Raw genomic sequence first — 19,980 nt, 5'->3', positions numbered from 1 at the left:
ATACAATGTGCAGTCACAGATGCAGTGAAATGTATGCAGTGACTGGTATTACAATACAATGTGCAGCTGTCACACAGGTGCAGTTAACAGGTATGCTCGGAGTGGTATGTTACACAGCGTGCGGTCGCATAGGTACTGTGAACAACTATGCAATGACTGGTATTACAAATGTGCACCTGTCACACACAGACAGGTACCGGACAGGCACAGTGACACTGCGTGTGCTCACGTAGGTAGGTGGGTGCACAGTGAACAACAGGTAGGTATATACAGTGATGGGTATTACAATGTGCACCTGTCACACACAGATGGGTACCGGACAGGCACAGTGACACTGCGTGCACTCACGTAGGTAGGTGGGTGCACTGACTGAAGTGAACAACAGGTAGGTATATGCAGTGATGAGTATTACAATGTGCACCTGTAAGACACAGACAGGTACCGGACAGGCACAGTGACACTGCGTGCGCTCACGTACGTAGGTGGGTCCACTGTGAACAACAGGTAGGTAGGTATATGCAGTGATGGGTATTACAATGTGCACCTGGCACACACACAGGTAGTCACTGAATGTGATGGGCCTGGCATTGGCACACACAGTAGGAATTACCAAGACTGTCTATGCAACACAAGTGTCAGTGGGACACACACAAAAAAAAATAGATCACAAGAACAAGATTAGCTCTCAAAAGAGCTGTTGAGGGGTGCTTTTTTAGCAATAACAATCAGCAAGGAGCAAGCTAAGAAGCCTACAAGAGCCTAACTAAGCTTTCCCTATGACAGTCTGTAGCTTTCCCTTCTCTGATTAATGCAGGCACACGAGTGAGTCCAATGCCTGAAGCTGCCTGCCTTTTATAAGGGGGGTGGGGCTCCAGGAGGGAGTGTAGCCTGATTGGCTTCAATGTGCCTGCTGACTGTGATGTAGAGGGTCAAAGTTGACCCTCATGATGCACTATGGGGGCGAACTGAACTTCGGGAAAAGTTTGTGTTCGCTGGCGAACGCAAACCACCGAAATTTGCCGTGAACCGTTCGCCGACGATCTGTTCGGGCCATCTCTAAGAGAGAGCAGGGTGGCTAAAAAGAATTAGGACCTCTGCTTCTGGGTATTCTTTTAAAGAGAATCTATATTGTTAAAATCACACAAAAGTAAACATACCAGTGCGTTAGGGGACATCTCCTATTACCCTCTGTCACAATTTCGCTGCTCCTCGCCGCATTAAAAGTGGTTAAAAACAGTTTTAAAAAGTTTGTTTATAAACAAACAAAATGGCCACCAAAACAGGAAGTAGGTTGATGTACAGTATGTCCACACATAGAAAATACATCCATACACAAGCAGGCTGTATACAGCCTTCCTTTTTAATCTCAAGAGATCATTTGTGTGTTTCTTTCCCCCTGCAGCTTTCATCCACTGAAGCGACAGGCTGTTTCTTACTGCAGAGTGCAGACAGCTCTGCCCGTATGTAATTCATCAGTATGTGAAAGCCCAGCCAGCTCAGAGGAGGATTTATCCAGCTTGTAAAAGATAATAGAGCAGAGAGAAGCTGCACTAATCTAAATAACACACAGCAGTGTGCAGAGAGGGGCCAGGAGGGGGGAGATGCATCACAGAACCACAACACTGAAGAACTTGGCAGCCTTCCAGACACAGGCTGACAAGTCTGACAAGAGAGAGATAAGTTGATTTATTACAGAGATGGTGATAGTAGAACGTGCTGCAGTAAGCCAGAGCACATTAGAATAGCTTTTGGAACTTGTAGGATGGAAGAAAACCGGATGAAAATTTTGTTACGGAGTCTCTTTAATACCTTGCTTTCTGACCAAACCATGGTCATCTGCCATATTTGTGATCTGCGTGTAAAGCAAGGCAAGAATCTTAATAATCTAGGCTCTACATGTTTAATCACATGAGGTTCCATTATACAGCTGAGTGGAGGACCACCTGGCCAAAATGCAGATGCCAGAACAACTGGCTCATACATCTCATTTTACTCCTAATATTCTGAGGCCACTCCCGCTGCCTTCTACCTCTATTCTATGGCAGTACTATTTTTTATGGAGGACTCCTTTAAAGTAAACCTGTGGGATACTTATGTCAAACATTTAGATACTTACCTCATGAGAGGGAAGCTTCTTGATCCTCTAGAGGCTTTCTCCGTTCCAGCGCTGGGACCCATGTACTTCATGGCTGTGCTTCCCTACGAGGACGAGCACGGCCGCACTGTGTAGGCGCAGGAGAAAGCGGAGCCTGTTTGGCTCTGTGCTAGTGCACAGGCAAGACCCCCTTGCACGGTGCAGCCGGGGCTTGTCGACAGGCTTGCACGGGTCTCAGCGCTGGAACAGTGAGAAGGAGGGTTATAAGAGTATCCAGAGGCTTCCCTTTCCTGAAGTACCTAAACTGGGCACATTTTTTTTTTCTCATCAAGTACTCTTTAATGTGTTATGGACATTTAAAGACGCTGCAGTCCTTGTGCTTGATGCAGAATAAGCCTTTGATAATGTGGAGTGGGATTGGCTGCAGCCAGTGTTGAGATGCCAGGGAATTGGGGGAGCCTTCTTGATGGCGATTAAAGCTATGTATACTAACCTGATAGCAAGAATTATTACCCAGGGATGCATCTCTGCTCCTGTACAATTAACGAAACGCACTAGGCAGGGCTGTCCCCTATTGCCTCTGCTTTTCAATTTAGCATTAGAACCCCCAGTAGCAGTTTTGAGACGTACTATCCCAGGAATAAAAATAGGGAATGTTGAAGTACAACAAGCATTGTTTGCTGATGATGCTCTTTTGTTTATACAGGACCCCATAAAACAAGTACCAAGGATATTTCAAATATTGGAGGAGATGGGCAACCTTTCAGGATATAAGGTCAATAGGGAGAAAAGTCTTCTTTTTCCGCTAACCAAGCGAGTGCAGGTGTCAACTTGGCAACAGTTAAGGTAGCCATACACTGGTCGATTTTCCATCAGATTCGACCAACAGATAGATCCCTCTCTGATCGAATCTGATCAGAGACGAATCTGATCAGAGAGGGATAGTATGGCTACCTTTACTGCAAACAGATTGTGAACCAATTTCAGCCTGAAACCGTTCACAATCTGTTGTGGTGGTGGTGCTGCCGCCGCTCCCCCCGCCCGCATACATTACCTGCTCCGCCGGCCCGACTCCAGTCCCCAGGTCACCGCTGCTCCGTCTCCGCTCTGGTCTCCGGCCCCGGCATGCTTTACTTCTTCCTGCCCGGCAGGAAGTTTAAACAGTAGAGCGCCCTCTACTGTTTAAACTTCCTGCCGGGCAGGAGGAACTGAAGCATGCCGGAGACCAGCGCGGACACGGAGCAGCGGTGACCGGGGGTAGTCGCGCCGGCGGAGCAGGTAATGTATTGCCGCTCTATTGCGTCGGTCGTCGGGCACTCGAACGGCGCTAGCGACGCACTCCCTACCCGCGGGCGATCGACGGTAATTTTCCGCACGGAGCGATCAACAGGATCGGACGAAATGGATCGAAATTCGGCATGTAGCGCGAACGATTGGCAGCAGATTCGATCCCAGTGATCGAATCTGCTGTCGAAACGGCGGCAAATCGGGCCAGTGTATGGCCAGCTTTAGGTGTAGTAATCAACACTACAAAATGTAAATATCTTGGAATGATGATACCTAGAGATCCGGCAGATCTATATGCAGTTAAGTTAATTATACCCCTTGATTAAAAGTGTTATAGATCAGGTAAACAAATGGCACAATCTTCCATTAGGCCTAACGGGAAGAGCAGCCCTAATCAAAATGGTGTCAATGGGTCGCCTGCTTTACCCCCTGCAGACAATCCCACTCCTTATCAGGCACAAGGACTTGCAAATGGTGGAATCTGCCTTCATTAGATTCCTCTGGAAAGGGAAAAAGCCAAGAGTGGCCTTCACCAAGCTACAATGCTCAAAAGATATGGGAGGTCTAAACTTGCCAAACATAAGAGCTTACAACCTGGCTGCACTTATGAGATATGTCAGGGATTGGCTGAATCAGACTAACATGAATTCTAACTATCAATTGGAAGCTGAAGTAGCACGGCCTTGGTTGCTAGTGGGTCTGCTGCACACAAAGATTAAGCTTTTACCTTTACGTATAAAAATGAACGCTATCTTTCACGACACAATTTCTGCCTGGCAGGCAGCGCGGAGATTATTTAGACTTCCGATGAGAATATCTAAAAACTTACCAATTTTGGGCAACCCTAGTCACCCTCCGAGTACGTACCAACCCAGCTTCTCCGCTTGGGACCAGAAGGGAATAAAAACTTTGAGGCATATACTTGACATTAGAAGGGGGACATGGAGACCTTTCGCAGAGCTAAAAGAGACTTATGGTTTGTCGGGAAATGATATGTTTCCAAATTTGCAAATCAAATCCTTAGTCCGCTCATTGATACAGGATGTTAAGCCAGTAGCAGAAGTTAATGACACATATGTTAAACCAGGTGGAGGAAGTAAATCATTGTCTGATCTATATAGGGGACTGCATTTATTCTGGGTAAACAAAATTAAACATCAACTCTATAAAGCATGGAGTTGCACCTTCCTAGATGAAACGATCTCACATAAAATAATATCAGGATGGAACATAGTAAGGCAATGCATAATAAGTGAAGTATGGAGAACCTCTCATCTATTATTGATGCACAAGGCAAAATTTACATTCAATATAAAGTATAAACAGCCGCCAATACACTGTAAGCCATTCTGTCCAAAGTGTGGTCATAAGGATGCTGACTTATTACATTGCATATGGTCATGTGCACAAATTGCTAGTTTCTGGGACGAGGTGTTACTCTATGCTAATAGAATTTGTAGCAAAAAGATAGTAAAAGATCAATATCTGTGTATATTTAATTATGCCCCCAAAGACGTAGAAGATACACACCTGAGACCATCATCGCTATTTCATCTATTAGTGATAACAGCGCGCAAGGTGTTGTTTCTGAAATGGTTAGACCGGAACCCGCCTACATTAGACATGGTGATACAAGAACTGCCTTTTTATATTGGATAAAATGAATACTTTACAAGCAAAGGACAAGAGGACAAGATCATTTTTCAAAACTTGGAGGCAATTTATAATTGTCCAGCTTACAGAGGTAGAGAGAAAGGCTCTAATGGGGAATTTCACATACACCAAATGGTATTTCTTAACTGCTGTATTTAATATTCTGATGTTTGTGAATAAGTTGGGATATGAGATACTAAACATTCAGAGGCAAGGGGAGGGAAGGGGCGAGGGGGGGGGGGAGTAGGGCTAAATTAAAGGCCTGCAAGATGAGCTGGAAAAATGCCTGTCTTTTTGTAAATCTAATTTTCTAATTGTGGAATTGTTATACTGACATTTTTTGGAACATCAATGTTTTTCTCTGTATGATTATGCAGCCTTGGAAATAAAAAAAGGTTATTAAAAAAAAAAAGTGTTATGGACCTCAATAAGATTTTTGCTCTAAATCATTAAACACGGCAAGAAAGAAAAAAACAAAAACAAAAAAAAAACAAAAAAAACAAAACAAGAGGAAACTGAAAATGAGTGATATTATGTCACTTGAAAACACTTTACTAATGCTAATTGATAACACTGCCGGTTGAAGGACAAATTATAACTTTGTCTTGTAATTAAGTACCGTATTTTTCGGACTCTTAGATGATTACTATAAGATGCACCTAGGTTTAAAGGAAAAAAAACGAAAAAAATATTTATACTAAAACTGGTGCATCCATGGTGAAAGGGCATCTTGTGGATTATTCCCCCTTTGTACCTTATGCCCCCTTGTACCTCTTGTGTCTCCCTGTGTCCTCCTCTGTCCCCATGTGTCTGCCTCTGTCCTCCTTGTGTCCTCCTCCATGCCCCTTTGTCTCCCCCTGTGTCCTCCATTTGTCCCCGTGTTCTTCTCTGCATGGGCACAGTACAGGGAGTCCCCGACATTGCGGCAGGTTGGAGGTTCGTATTGGCAGGCATTCACAAGTCAGGAACTCCCTGCATTTGGACTATAAGATGCAGTGACTTTTTTCCCCCACTTTTGGGGGAGAAAAAATGAGTCTTATAGTCCAAAAAATACAGTAATTGCTGTGCAAAAAAAAACAAAACACACAGAACATTCTCTGCTTCCCCCTTGGTCACAGCAGAAGCTATCAAATTGTTTACACAGCTTAGCATAGTTCAAGTCAATCTGATAATTATAGTACAGCAATGGCAATCTTTTGTATATGATTCTGGGTGAAGTAGAAGTTGTTGTTGTTTTTTTTTTAACAGTTTCTACCTGTGGTAAGGAAGTGGCTAAGGATCCTTTGTCTGCACTCTTAAGATAAGGACTGCTTAATTTTGTAGGAAGACAACTCCAAGAACCTTCAGTCTGACCTTCTTGGCTTTTAAGGTGCGTACACATGTCGGATTTGCGCAAACGACCGGTCGTGTGGAGGTCAAATCGGGCGTGTGTACAGTCTGTCGTTCAGCTGATAAGACCAGACTTGAGCGATCCGCTTGGCGATCCGATTTAACGTCCAAACGACGGGTTGTTTGCGCAAATCCATTGTGTGTATGTACCTTAAGATACTAGTGTCAAAATGTTGTCTTGTGAGGTAACTAAAAAAAAAGTATGCACTCAAGGACTCACACATTCTGTGTTACCAAGAAACCTAATCTTTATTTTGCAAATGAGCTACCATGAGCTACTATTTAACTAATAAGCCCAGAGGGCTGACGCTCTAAATATTTGTTAAAGTGACAGCTGCCTATTGTGATTTCCATTGTTGCTACTAGCTTGCTATCCTTGTTACAAGAAAAAAGAAAACAAATCTTTCTGCCCCTCAGCCAATGCTGAAATAAGAATGTCTGAGTGAGCAGACAAATGCTCGGTAAAGAGAGTTTGCTAAACTGACACCAGCTAAGGCTTATACTACAAAAGAAAAGCCTTTTAATGTAACATACAGTTCTTAAAATATGTGTCTGGGTGTGTAGAAAGAATGGTATTTAAAAAAAAAATTGTTGATGTATAGAGCAAAGTTTATGCAGCCAATGTACAATTTCCTAGAAATGAGCTTAAGCGATTCTGTGACAGCATGTTCAGCGTTAGGAGACCCCACCCAGCTGGAAATTGAAGGATTTGCATCTTTCCATGTTGCCCCTGAAGCCACATAAAATAGTCCCTCCACACCACTCTACAGATTTTTCTAATTTTTCCTTAATGGCCCAATAATCCCTGAGACATCCGGTAAGCTCCATTTGCCCTGTTAATGTATTTGGCTACTGTATCTTGCCCTACGGAGACCAGAATTGTAGGCAGAATTAGTTGTTACGATGATTGTACAGAGAACACTCGGCTCTACCATATTGTAGGAGATGCTTTACTTGTGAGCTTCACACAAGAATAGCAGAGACTCTGCAAATATCTAAAGTTGTGCAAGAAGGATCCAAAAACACGATAGAGCGGAGTAACATAATAGATCATAACACTGAACAGACACATCTTGAAAACACAAAGAGCCTGATTCACAAAGCTTTTCTGTTAAATTATCTCACCTTATTTATTAACTCACAGTTTATCTCTCCTTAAATGACTTAACTCACGATTTACCTCTCCTTATCTAACTTAACTCATGCTTTAGCTCTACTTATCTAACTTAAATCATAGTTTAGCTCTCCTTATCTAACTTAAATCATGGTTTAGCTCTCCTTATCTAACTTAAATCATGGTTTAGCTCTCCTTATCTAACTTAAATCATGGTTTAGCTCTTCTTATCTAACTTAAAGAGATACTGAAGAGAAATTTTTTTTTTTATATAATGAATTGGTTGTGTAGTAAAGCTAAGAAATTAAGCATTAGGAGCAGAGACATAAGTGTAATATTTGTTTCCAGTACAGGAAGAGTTAAGAAACTCCAGTTGTTGCAAATAGCCATTGAGCTCTGCGACTTTGAAAGTCGTGGAGAGCTCTGACTTCTGATTAGGTTATCTCAGTTGTATTGTGTTTTTCTTTTGCAGAGAACAGTCCAGGACAGGTCAAAAGTTCACTGCCTGTTGTGCAAAAACTTTTAGAATGCTGAGTAATGTGTAAACTGCAAATATTAGAGAACGATGCAATGCTATAAAAAAAAGCTGTATAACTGAAAATAAGAAAATATTTTTTTTTGCTATGTTCTAGTAATTACCGTATTTTGTGCACTATAAGACGCTCCTGACCATAAGACGCACTTAGGTTTAGAGGACAAAAATCAGGGAAAAAATGTATACTAAACCTTGTGCATCCAAGGTGAAGGGGCATCTTGTGGATTATGCCCCCATGTACCTCTTGTGTCTCCCTGTGTCCGCCTCTGTCCCCCTTGTGTCCTCCTCTATGCCCCTTTGTGTCCCCCTGTGTCCTCGCCGGGAGTCCCCAACATTGCGAAGGGTTGGAGGTTCGTATTGGCAGGCGTTCACAAGTCAGGAACTCCCTGCATTTGGACTATAAGACGCAGTGACTTTTTCCCCCCAACTTTGGGGGAGAAAAAGTGAGTCTTATAGTCCAAAAAATACAGTACCCCTACTACACAACCAATTCATGATATCATAATTTCTTTGCGCTTCAGTGTCTCTTTAAATCATGGTTTAGCTCTGCTTATCTAACTTAAATCATGGTTTAGCTCTCCTTATTTGACATAACTCATGGTTTAGCTCTCCATATTTATTTATCTCATGAATTATCTCTCCTTATTTGTTTATATCATGCATTAGCACTCCTTACAGTTAAGGGGAAAAATAAGTAACCTTCGTGAATCAACCCCAAAGTGCCACCTTATGGCCATTTAGTGAAAGCTGATGAATATTTACTGCATATTCCAACAGCCCTTCTCGACGGCAGAATGCTTAAACTGTTACTAAACACAGTCCAGAGAAAAGACACATGCACTTGCACTTTGACAAAGCCCCCATTCTGCTGAGGTTGAAACATGTTGCGTTTGGGGCATGTTGTAAATAGCACTTTTGTCAAGACAGTACTTTTGCCCTCCCTCTAGCTAGTTAGATAGGGAAAGACTGTGTGTAGATACATAGCTACTGATGGAGGGTATTCACACAGCTGTATCCCATTATTTGGCTATACCTCATTCACTGGTGTGAGTAGTTTTTCTGACTCATCCGATTTTGACATAGTATAGTCAAAGTGGGTGAAATTGAACATTGGGATGAAGTCGCAGGCCAACCCCAATATAGTGGCTACCTCCCTCCCTTGTAAAATTCCCTGTTGTCTAATGGCCCCCTCCCTCCCCTATACAGTTCCCTGGCAACTGGTGGCCCTCGCTCCCCTATACAGTTCCCTGGTGTTTAGCGGTCCTTCCTCCTCTATGCAGTCCCTTGGTGTTTAGTGGTCCTCCCTCTCCCCTCCCCCATACAGTTCCCTGGTGTCTAGTTGCCCCCTCCCTTCCCTATACAGTTCTTTGGCATTTAGTGCTTTCCTCCTCCTTCCCTCATATGTCTTCCCTGGTGGTCTAGGGCTTCACCCTCAGTATAGCTTCCCTGGTGAGTGGGCCAAACATAATGCAAAGTGGGGAAACCACAAGTGGGCCAAATTTGACATATCTTCAGATGAGATTTAGCCCATGGGCCAGAGTTTGACATGTATGGTATTAAGGGAGGTTATTCCTTTATGTCAGCCCTTGTATTATTTTAGTTTCAACAAAAAGATTATTGAGTTGTCAAAGTTGCAGGTATACATGCAAATTCTCGGTGCTATAAGGGAAATGAAATGGTCCAACCAGGACCAACAATGTGGCAAGGTTACATTGTGATCAGTTACTATATCTAGCAGGTCATGAAATATTAAATCAGAAGAAAAGAAGTTATACAGAGTTGACTGCATGAGAATACAAAAGCCAACTTACAATCAGTCTTAACCTTCAATAATCATAGAAAAGTTGATACCTCCTCTATAGAAAGTGGTGTACTGTGTCTTTGACTCTTTTGACGATTTTTCTATCTATGGCCTTTAAGACATTGTCAAAGGCTAAAGTGGGGGACAGCCATTGGGAGGCAATATAGACTTTAACAGAGGCAAGAATATATTAAGAGAACTGCATGTTTAGTAGATTTACGTAGGATAAATATTGTGAGGTCTCTTGGGAAAGTTCCATGGCTAGAATACATGTCTATTTATTGGCAACCTTGGGACAAAACCACCAGATATGTTCTGTACTACCAGTAGCCAGAAACCCTCTGAAACATTTTGAGGGATAGTGAGAAAGTCTTCTTGGAACCAAAAACGCAGGACTGTATTCGTCGTACTTTTTACCACCCAAGGCCCTCTACCACCCCTGACCAACAGCAACCCAACAACCCCACCCCCTACGACCACCTACACGCACACACACGCACACACACACACACACACACACACACACACACACACACACACACACACACACACACACACACACACACACACACACCATATGCACCTTTCCCCAGCAAGAGTAGCTGGGTTACCCAGTTACCCAGATTTAATAGCCCCTATGCCCCTCCATATAAAAATTAGTAGCCATGATCTCCCTAGCTACAAGACTTAAGTAGCCATGTGTCACCGAGATTAAAGAATTACGTAGTGACATGCCTCGAGATAAAAGAATCAAGTATTCACATGCCTGCAGATAAAAATATTAAATAGTCACAGGTATCCTAATAAAATAATGAAACAGTCAACAGTCACATGCCCCCAGACATGCCTTCAGACAAAATAATTAAGTAGTCAGATGCCTCAAGACAGAATAATGAAAGAGTAAGTTGCCTCGAGAGAAAATAATGAAGTAGCCATGTACCCCTAGATATCAATATTCGGTAGCTAGATGTTGCACCAACCCCTAAGCCCCCCCCCCCTCCCGCTCTATAGGTAGCCACATGACTTTCAGCTTATAAGTATCCAGATCTAATGATAGAGGAGGACAATCACCTGTGCAATCTCATAGAAAAGGCATTTTTTATTTTTATATTTCAAACAGAAATAACAGACATCTGATATAGTGGAAGAAGGAATCCTTACACAATAAAGTAGAGTAACATAGCAGATCATAACACTGAAGTTGTCTGTCAGCAAAATCCACATTTCCAGCTTGTGGCCTTGTATAATACACACAAAGCAGTTGCATACTGTATATGGTATACGTTCTAACAAGAATAGTTGCCAGAATTTTTCCCCATTAATTTTGGCAAGTATTTGGATTTAGGATCCTTTAAATCCCGCATTCTGGGGCTCATTCAGCCAAAGGGTCCTCAAATTAAGCACAGATTTGGAAAACACACTACTCCCCACCTCATTTACTAAAGATATCTTAGCCTGGAGAACAGTGAAGATCATAAGTGATCCAGCACATCATATGAGTCTATTAGAGAATTGCTAGTAGATGGAAAAAATGATGACAATAATAATACATAGTATGAGCATATGAAGGAAACTGACATAAACATGTGGAAATCATAGCCATGCAGATACTCGGTTATAAGTGTATTAGAGAATAGAGAGCAATTGGTGCACACTCTATTATCGGCAGTATGCTGATGAATGAAGGGTGGGGATAGGTACATACTGTGATGCAAGTTTAAGTGTCTGGAGGATGGAAGCGGGTACAGTTTTTCTTCTCGTGAAACTGTGCTTACTAATCCTAAGTAATGCTAAGTGTGCTTTACCTTCTTAAAATGACACTGAGCCCACTAGCTCAAACTTTCTGGTGAGCCATCTGGAATAAGGTTCAATTCATCTTTCAGCTATCCCCACCTCTTAATCCTTATACAGTACTCCTTGGTGATAAGCCAGACGGTGTTCACTACCTGTACCATAGACTTATACATGGGCGTAACAATCACCCCTGCCAACTCTGTCATTGCAGGGGGGCCCAGAGGCTTTGGGGGCCCCTCCTCCTCCTCCCTCTCCCCACCTGCAAGTGTAGCCAATTAGCAAAAAAAACCCTCCCTGTTCGCTCAAAGATTGCCCCTGCACCTCCTTCTGCCAAGGAGAGTAGTAAGTAGTGGGAGTGTCTGTAATTTTTCCTGCTTCCAGATGCTGCTTCACAGCAGAACACTCTCTGCCGCAATTCTCCGGCTCCTGAGTCCTGATCGCGTGACGCTCATGGGGTTCAGGGATCAAGAGGGCCTCATGCTATCATTTTTGCAGGGGGGCCCTATTCAGTCTAGTTACGCCCCTGGACTTATACATCATATTGTTAGTCTCATTCTTCCTAGCCACCTCGTGGAAGCAACCTTCCCTGTCCCCTGCGGCAGTTTTCAGTAGGGTAACCAAGACAATGGTCTGTGAAAATATTTTGGCCAAAGTCGAGGATACTATGATTCATTTCCAGAGAATGTGGTCCCCCTAGATCAGGCATGGGCAAACTTGGCCCTCCAGCTGTTAAGGAACTACAAGTCCCACAATGCAGTTGCCTTTATGAGTCATGACTGTGGCTGTAAGACTCCTGCAATGCATTGTGGGACTTGTAGTTCCTTAACAGCTGGAGGGCCAAGTTTGCCCATGCCTGCCCTAGATTGTTTCTCTGAATAGTCTAGGTCTAGGACATGCCTGGACAAACTTTGCCCTCCAGCTGTTAAGGAACTACAAGTCCCACAATGCATTTGCCTTTATGAGTCATGACTGTGGCTGTCAGACTCCTGCAATGCATTGTGGGACTGTAGTTCCTTAGCAGCTGGAGGGCCAAGTTTGCCCAGACCTGGTCTAGGACCTACCCTTTTGTCCTTATTCTTTTCTACCACACTTCATGTACCTTTCCCCCATTAATGCCCTTTCTCTGGCTTTTCTTCTCCTACTCACCTACCTACTTCACAGCTCTGTGTGTCTTCAGCCCCTTGTATCATTGCATGTTATCATTTACTTATGATGATTTCTGATGTGTACCTGTTCCTCTCTTAGGAAGTTACTCTTGTTGACTTCACCTGATAATTCCTTATATGTTGTAAAGATTTATTGATGAGCCCTTGCGGGAACTTTTATTGTAATGTTGGTTTTCATTACTTTTTCTCAATAAAATGTACTGTCACTAAAATGACACTGAAGCAAAAACAAAAAACCTTATGATATAATGAATTGTATGTGTAGTACGGATACTTAATAGAACATTAGTAGCAAAGAAAAGAGCCTCACATTTTTATTTTCAGTTATATAGCTTTTTTCATAACATTGCATCATTCTCTAACAATTGCAGTTTACAATCTGCACTCTGCATTTTAATGAAACAGAGCTAATGACCATTTGAACTCCCCTGCAGTAAAATCTTATCTGAAGTTGTCTTTCAATGTTTCTTTGATGTGTAAGTGCTTCAGAAAATAGATCTAAAAGTAGCTTCTATCCAATCACAAGCAGCACAGCACATTCCAGCCTGACTGCCTCAGAGCCGACAGAGAAGAGAAGATTAGATCATATAACAGAGATAATACAGCCACTGTGCAAATAGGAAAGGCTGCAGTTAGACAGAGCACATTAGATCAGCTATAGGAACATATAGGATAGAAGAAATAAGGCTCAAAATTTTGTTACAGAGTCTCTTTAAATCATGGTTTAGCTCTCCAGACAGTATTTTATTTGGTGAATGCAGAAAAGGCATGTGAAAACATCTTTAATGAGAAATCTCAATAGTTTACCAAATCAGGGCCCTTATTTTTATTATTGTTTAGTATTTATATAGCGCAGTACAAAGTATGTATTTTTGTCACTTCCTGTCTTTCAAAGGGGCTCACAATCTTATCCCTGCTATAGTCATATGTTCATCATAGTCTAGGGTCAATATTAAGGCAAGACAATTATGCTATCTGGATGATTATGGGATGTGGGAGGAAACCGGAGTGCCCGGAGGAAACCAATGCAGTAACCAGGGGCGTAACTAGGCCCCATCGGGCCCCCCTGCAGGATTTCAGAGCGGGCCCCCTCCCCTCCGGAAGTCACGTCAGACGCTAGAGAGAGAAGTCTGCGATGGAACGCACGGAAGAAGGTATGTATCTGCCCGCCGCTGCCCGCTGCCCACACACTGTAACTAGCTGGAGGGGAGCGCAGAGGGGAGAGCCCCGATGTGAGGGAGAGGGGGGGAACTTCCCCTCTCCCTGCCGACTGTGGCCAATGCTTTCCCCTCATGCTGCCACCCCTCCAGCCCCCACAAAACGGCCCCGAGCGGGCGCAGGGGCTGCAGGGCCTATTGTTACGCCACTGGCAGTAACGGGAAGAACATACAAACTCCATGCAGATAGTGCTCTGGCTGGGATTTGAACCAGGGACCAGGTACTGCAAGGCAAGATTGCTATCTACCACACCACAATGCAGCCACTCTCCCTCACCAATGTCACCAACCCCTTTTTTATATTATGTAGCATTGTATTATTTAAAAATGACACACATGTGCTCCCAAGCTGCAGCAGAGTGGTGTTAGGAAGAATGCTGAGAATATAGGACTCTTTAAAGATCATTCAGGGAACCCGATTGTAGAACTTCAAGCTAAAGCTGAAATTTTAAATGCGTTAAAATTGTCCTGAGGACGTGGATGTTGACCCCCTAAATGCATTGCTATAGTGCAAATACACTACCTTTTTTTATTCAATAATTATGGTTCTGGCCAGGATGAAAACCTGCAATTCAAGAGATACAAGAAGAAAGTGTTAAACCACTTAGTCACTGTGCCAACCATTATAGCATGCTTTGATATTCAATCTATATATTCAGCTCCAGTATCCAGAGGCATTGAAGAATCTGGTAAGATTACCTCTGTTACATCACAAGCAACTGACTTCCTTTTTTCCTACTAATGATAGACACAGCATGTTAGGCTAAAGTTTGTGTATGTCTCTTGAACATTTTGTGGTGATTTCTCTTGTATATCGTTCAGAACTTTAATGCAATTGACATCAGTAATCAGAAATGGAAAGGGTTTTCCTTTCCCTAAATAGTCACGTAAGAATGCCTATGCAATCAATCTGCCAAGACTGTATGTTTTTTTATTTTCCCATAAGGATCAAATCTGTGAATGTTTCATCCCTTGTTTCAGGGTTAACAATGTGTCAGATTGGTAAACACTGGGCATATAAAATATTTCCAGTCTGCTTTGAAAGGACAGAGCAATTTTAATGCTACTTTCCGCTATATTTCCAAACTGAAACAGTGCTTTACATTTCCAGTGTTGCAACACTGCAAGTTGTTAAACTGTCCGACTCCCACAGAAGAGAGAGGAGAGGAGAAATTCTGTCATCAGTGAGGTAGGTGATTTTAGATTAAAGGAAGACTAAAGTGAGAGGAATTTGTGATCTGCCATTTTTACAACCCTCTAAAAAATGCCAGCATACTGGCTGTCATGCTATGCTTCCTGGATTCTGTGGCTTCTGAGACACACATGTGCCACAAGCATGTAGCACTTGGAGTCAGCACTTGTTCTAGGTTTTGTTTTGCATCAGTAATTCAGAAAGTATTTAAAGGGAAATTACGTAGCTGATAGCATGTTTTCCTGTATCTGAATTAATATTCAACACAGTAAAAAATGAATATGAATCACTCTTAGACTGCTTTGATGTCTTTTGAATGCATATTTGCACCTCACTGCACTGACTGATTCCATTGCCTGCTGCAGGTCAAATTATCAAATGTACTTCTATATAATTATTAATTTTGTTTAATTTGTCAACCCTTTTCAGACAGCACTAAGGGCTTCATTAAAACATTCCTCTGTCTGGAGTTTAGTTTGCATTATAGCTCTCCTATTTAAACAAGTATCTTTTAGTGACAATATAATTTTATACATTTGGCAGATCATATATCATCCAAAACATTGTTTGTCAGCAAGCACTAGTCTTATGGCCCATACTCACGAGCTACAATTGTCGCCGCAACCGCGTGGCGCGCGCGTATTTCGGCGACAGGTCGCTTGTGTGTATAAGGCGCGCGCCCTAAAATGTCGCGCGCGCGACAAGTTGCCTGGCGATTGAAATGTTCAATCGCACGGAATCTTGTTGCAGCAACTGTCGCTTGCCGCACGGGTTGACGCTGATGTGTACAGCTGTTGCTGGCGATTCACTGTCTGTATCTAACGACACTTATGTCGCTCAGAAGAGATTCCGACGCAACTTCCTGTGCGCTGGTCATGATCTTTCATACTGCCTAGTAGCAATGTGTACAATTGAGAAAATAAAATAAAAGCTGCACACTTCTGAAACAGCGTTTCTCTGTATGAATATATATATATATATATATATATATATATATATATATATATATATATATATATATATATATACATACATATATATATATATATATATATATATATACACACACACACACAGGGCCGGATTTGTACTTTTTACCGCCCAAGGCCAACTGTACTGTCTGTATGGTTGTTATCTCTGTGTGCCCCAATGAGAATTCTACTTACTTTCCATCATTGGATGTCACAGACAATAGCTATTTCAGTAATATGTGTATAGATTATAAGTTATGATTTCCTTAAGAACTTTTATGTTATGTTTGCCATCTCATTAATGATGGACCAATTGTGTCACCATGAGAGTTAGACTGATGTGTACCTGCAGGATAGAGCTTACAGGTCTTGCAGGGACGACAGAAGTACAGGACAGAGAGTTCAAAGGATAAAGTTGTCTTTGTAGATAGGGATGGCTGCATAAAACAGCTTTTCTGCCCCTCACTGAGCCGCCCCTAAATTTCTGGTGCCCTAGGCCATGGCCTATGTGGCCTTGCCAGAAATCCGGACCTGCACACACACACATATATATATATATATATATATATATATATATATATATATATATTAATATCACATGCATTATGTGCCTATAGAAGTAATTATTGAGCAAATAGAGGGGATAAAGACCCCCCCTCCCAATACAGCATTGTATACATTTCCAGCACAATGTGAAACTTCTTCAATTAGCAATTAGCTAAATGAAGTGTAAAGCTTGAATTTTAAGCCTTAAAGTGCAACTGAGATGACATGTGACCTGATGAGATAGACATGTGTATGTACACATACATAACTAGGCAGTGTTCCTTTTTTCTTTTTCTGCCTGAAAAACTGTACCTTTATCTGCCATATTTGTTTCCTTTTAAACAATGCACATTGCCTGGAAATCCTGCTGAGCAACAGGTAAATTTTGATTGGCTATTATAGGCTCCACCTACTTCCCTGAATATTAATCTCAGTCACCCAGTGACCATCTGGGCAAAGTTTGAGAACCCTGCCATTAACAGTGTTAGAGAAGGGCTGCAGTTTATATTTTTCCCAGTAAAATTTGGTTTTGGCTCCGCTTACTTTTTGTAACCTGGACACACAGTCACTCAATGATCAAGTTTGTGAGCTTTAGGGTCCTTAGCATCTATAATTTGTATTTTCCCAGTGAAATGAAACAAATCTGATTGGCTGATTGTGGCTCTGCCCCTTTTCCTGAATTTGAACCCCAGTGATCCAATGACCAACTGTAGCAGGTTTGAGGCCTCTGCCATTAACAGTGTAAGAATGGCAGCAATTTCAATATTCCCCTTGAAAATCAATAGGTGAATTTTGATTGGCTGTTGTAGGCTCCGTCTACTTTTCTGAATATTAATCCCAGTCACCCAGTGACCAACTGTGCAAAGCTTTAAAACCCTGCCATTAACAGTGTAAGAATGGGTGCAGTTTACATTTTCCCATTTAAAATGAATGGCTGAAATTTGATTGACTGTTTTATGCTCCACCCACTTTTCCTGGATTTGTAATCTCGGTCACCAAGTGACCAACTGTGCCAAGTTTGGGGACTCTGGCTTGATTGCTGTGAGAATGGCAGCCTTTTACATTTTTTTCCATTGACATGAATGGGTGAAATCTTATTGGCTGTTTGTAGCTCCGCCCAGGTGTGCAGGGGGACCACGAGACCCCCAGAACATATCATCCAAGGTAGTAAGGGATCTGTGTACCAAGTTTTGTTCAAGACGTTTTAGAGTGATCGCGGTACATACATACACACAAACACATACATTCATCCGATTTGATATGCTGTATATAGACTTTATCTATCAAATCCTCAAAATTTTCCAAACAGGTAAAAACACAATATTTGTGAGTACTAAGCAGTACCAGCAATCCAGGAATACAACTAAAGTGGCAATAAGCACAAATATAAAACAGAAAAACAAATAATACAAGAATGATACATCCCCCCCCCCCCCAAAACAATTTTATATATCCTCCTTCTCCTAAATATGACCTTTTTTTAGCTATCCCACAGTTTTATTTTATATTTAAATCTAGTTTTTAGGTTTTTACTGTTTTATTGTCTCTACTCAATGACACCTTTATTGAAGTATGCCAGAGCTCAAATCTATGAATTATTGGCCCTTTTTTTAATCTCTTTTCTGCTTTCAGAAGCCATTTACTGACAGGAACGTGTTTTATGCTGTAATTACTTAGTAGTGAGGGTTATTCTATAGTCTGACCCAGTTCTACCCGGTCCCGACCCGAACAGAAACTGTCACTTGCATACCTGATGTTTAACTGTTTCAAGCAGAGAAAGAAAAAAAGGAACACAGCCTAGTTATTTAGTTATTTGTCTGCTTGTACATACACATGTCTATCTCATCATGTCACCTCGGTTGTCCTTTAACAAGTTCAGCTAGACAACCGTGAGTCATACCAAGGGCTGTTATCCAAATCATATCCTTCAGCAAAACATCAGATCTTGAGTCTGCCTAATGTGCCTTTTAGTTGCTAATAGGCATACCACACCGAGTACTCGAATAGTTACATGAATCTGGCCATTTGCACTTGAAGAATCACCAAGAGTATATAAGGCTTCCATCTATGAAAGAAGAGTTTGATTCCTTTTTCCACATTATAAGAGGCTTCAAGTCTATCCAGATGCATAATAAAATAAAGTTCATTATATACAGGGAGTGCAGAATTATTAGGCAAGTGGTATGTTTTAGGAATAAGTGTATTATTGAACAACAACCATGTTCTCAATGAACCCAAAAAACTTATTAATATCAAAGCTGAATATTTTTGAAAGTAGTTTTCAGTTTTAGCTATTTTAGGGGGATATCTGTGTGTGCAGGTGACTATTACTGTGCATAATTATTAGTCAACTTAACAAAAAACAAATATATACCCATTTCAATTATTTATTTTTACCAGTGAAACCAATATAACATCTCAACATTTACAAATATACATTTCTGACATTCAAAAACAAAATAAAAACAAATAAGTGACCAGTATAGCCACCTTTCTTTGCAAGGACACTCAAAAGCCTGCCATCCATGGATTCTGTCAGTGTTTTGATCTGTTCACCATCAACATTGCGTGCAGCAGCAACCACAGCCTCCCAGACACTGTTCAGAGAGGTGTACTGTTTTCCCTCCTTGTAAATCTCACATTTTATGATGGACCACAGGTTCTCAATGGGGTTCAGATCTGGTGAACAAGGAGGCCATGTCATTCGTTTTTCTTCTTTTATACCCTTTCTTGCCAGCCAGGCTGTGGACGCGTGTGATGGAGCATTGTCCTGCATGAAAATCATGTTTTTCTTGAAGGATGCAGACTTCTTCTTGTACCACTGCTTGAAGAAGGTGTCTTCCAGAAACTGGCAGTAGGACTGGGAATTGAGCTTGACTCCATCCTCAACCCGAAAAGGCCCCACAAGCTCATCTTTGATTATACCAGCCCAAACCAGTACTCCACCTCCACCTTGCTGGCGTCTGAGTCGGACTGGAGCTCTCTGCCCTTTACCAATCCAGCCACGGGCCCATCCATCTGGCCCATCAAGACTCACTCTCATTTCATCAGTCCATAAAGCCTTGGAAAAATCAGTCTTAAGATATTTCTTGGCCCAGTCTTGACGTTTCAGCTTGTGTGTCTTGTTCAGTGGTGGTCGTCTTTCAGCCTTTCTTACCTTGGCCATGTCTCTGAGTATTGCACACCTTGTGCTTTTGGGCACTCCAGGGATGTTGCAGCT

The sequence above is a fragment of the Hyperolius riggenbachi genome, chromosome 10 (genome assembly GCF_040937935.1).
Source record: "Hyperolius riggenbachi isolate aHypRig1 chromosome 10, aHypRig1.pri, whole genome shotgun sequence".
NCBI lineage: Eukaryota > Metazoa > Chordata > Amphibia > Anura > Hyperoliidae > Hyperolius > Hyperolius riggenbachi.
Note: the sequence above shows the minus strand (reverse complement) of the source record.